The following is a 2500-nucleotide window of genomic DNA, read 5'->3' on the forward strand; positions in this document are numbered from 1 at the left end:
GGACCAAGGAGTCTAACATGTGCGCGAGTCATTGGGCTGTACGAAACCTAAAGGCGTAATGAAAGTGAAGGTCTCGCCTTGCGCGGGCCGAGGGAGGATGGGGCTTCCCCGCCCTTCACGGGGCGGCGGCCTCCGCACTCCCGGGGCGTCTCGTCCTCATTGCGAGGTGAGACGCACCTAGAGCGTACACGTTGGGACCCGAAAGATGGTGAACTATGCCTGGCCAGGACGAAGTCAGGGGAAACCCTGATGGAGGTCCGTAGCGATTCTGACGTGCAAATCGATCGTCGGAGCTGGGTATAGGGGCGAAAGACTAATCGAACCATCTAGTAGCTGGTTCCCTCCGAAGTTTCCCTCAGGATAGCTGGTGCTCGTACGAGTCTCATCCGGTAAAGCGAATGATTAGAGGCCTTGGGGCCGAAACGACCTCAACCTATTCTCAAACTTTAAATGGGTGAGATCTCCGGCTTGCTTGATATGCTGAAGCCGCGAGCAAACGACTCGGATCGGAGTGCCAAGTGGGCCACTTTTGGTAAGCAGAACTGGCGCTGTGGGATGAACCAAACGCCGAGTTAAGGCGCCCGAATCGACGCTCATGGGAAACCATGAAAGGCGTTGGTTGCTTAAGACAGCAGGACGGTGGCCATGGAAGTCGGAATCCGCTAAGGAGTGTGTAACAACTCACCTGCCGAAGCAACTAGCCCTGAAAATGGATGGCGCTGAAGCGTCGTGCCTATACTCGGCCGTCAGTCTGGCAGTCATGGCCGGTCCTTGCGGCCGGCCGCGAAGCCCTGACGAGTAGGAGGGTCGCGGCGGTGGGCGCAGAAGGGTCTGGGCGTGAGCCTGCCTGGAGCCGCCGTCGGTGCAGATCTTGGTGGTAGTAGCAAATACTCCAGCGAGGCCCTGGAGGGCTGACGCGGAGAAGGGTTTCGTGTGAACAGCCGTTGCACACGAGTCAGTCGATCCTAAGCCCTAGGAGAAATCCGATGTTGATGGGGGCCGTCATAGCATGATGCACGTTGTGCTGGCCCCCGTTGGGCGAAAGGGAATCCGGTTCCTATTCCGGAACCCGGCAGCGGAACCGATACAAGTCGGGCCCCTCTTTTAGAGATGCTCGTCGGGGTAACCCAAAAGGACCCGGAGACGCCGTCGGGAGATCGGGGAAGAGTTTTCTTTTCTGCATGAGCGTTCGAGTTCCCTGGAATCCTCTAGCAGGGAGATAGGGTTTGGAACGCGAAGAGCACCGCAGTTGCGGCGGTGTCCCGATCTTCCCCTCGGACCTTGAAAATCCGGGAGAGGGCCACGTGGAGGTGTCGCGCCGGTTCGTACCCATATCCGCAGCAGGTCTCCAAGGTGAAGAGCCTCTAGTCGATAGAATAATGTAGGTAAGGGAAGTCGGCAAATTGGATCCGTAACTTCGGGATAAGGATTGGCTCTGAGGATCGGGGCGTGTCGGGCTTGGTCGGGAAGTGGGTCAGCGCTAACGTGCCGGGCCTGGGCGAGGTGAGTGCCGTAGGGGTGCCGGTAAGTGCGGGCGTTTAGCGCGGGCGTGGTCTGCTCTCGCCGTTGGTTGGCCTCGTGCTGGCCGGCGGTGCAGGATGCGCGCGCCTGCGCGGCGTTCGCGCCCCGGTGCTTCAACCTGCGTGCAGGATCCGAGCTCGGTCCCGTGCCTTGGCCTCCCACGGATCTTCCTTGCTGCGAGGCCGCGTCCGCCTTAGCGTGCTCCTCCGGGGGCGCGCGGGTGCGCGGATTCTCTTCGGCCGCCATTCAACGATCAACTCAGAACTGGCACGGACTGGGGGAATCCGACTGTCTAATTAAAACAAAGCATTGCGATGGCCCTAGCGGGTGTTGACGCAATGTGATTTCTGCCCAGTGCTCTGAATGTCAACGTGAAGAAATTCAAGCAAGCGCGGGTAAACGGCGGGAGTAACCATGACTCTCCTGCGGTCTTCTCCCCTTCTCGTGGGCCCGCTGATTTTAGCAGAGTGGAAGACCGCACCAGGGGCTTGGGGGGGTTACCAGCCCCCCCTCGCACTATCCCTTTTTTAGTTGGGGGCAATAAGCAGAGAATAAGTGGTGGCCCTTCCGCTGAAGGTGCCACCCCAACTCCCCCAGCACCTAGCCGGCCAACCGGCCGTGCCGAAAATCTTGTAACTTTTGCAGCTATATACGCCTGTAGTGAGTGCCACCGCAGCTTCACCACCAAAAACGGTCTCGGGGTCCATCGCCGCCGCCAACACCTTGCGGCCGCCAACGCGGAGATCGTCACGGAGAGGCATCGCGCGAGGTGGACGGAGGAAGAAGTCCTGTCGCTCGCCAAGGCAGAGGCCGAACTGTTCCTCGAGAGGGACGCCCGGTTCTTCTTTGTAAATCAAGAGCTCATCAGGATGTTCCCCGACCGAACGCTTGAGGCAATCAAGTGCCGACGGCGGCAAGCTGCCCACAAGCAGCTTGTCCGCCAATTCATGGAGGCGCTTGAGATCGGTCGGGGGGAAGA

At 59.6% G+C, this 2500-nt stretch overlaps 1 pseudogene; it reads left to right on the forward strand.

The window, feature by feature from the left end:
• The window catches only part of LOC124583798, a 7793-nt pseudogene that overhangs the window by 935 nt on the left and 4358 nt on the right, over positions 1 to 2500 (forward strand).

The sequence above is a fragment of the Schistocerca americana genome, unplaced genomic scaffold (assembly GCF_021461395.2).
Source record: "Schistocerca americana isolate TAMUIC-IGC-003095 unplaced genomic scaffold, iqSchAmer2.1 HiC_scaffold_47, whole genome shotgun sequence".
Taxonomy (NCBI): domain Eukaryota; kingdom Metazoa; phylum Arthropoda; class Insecta; order Orthoptera; family Acrididae; genus Schistocerca; species Schistocerca americana.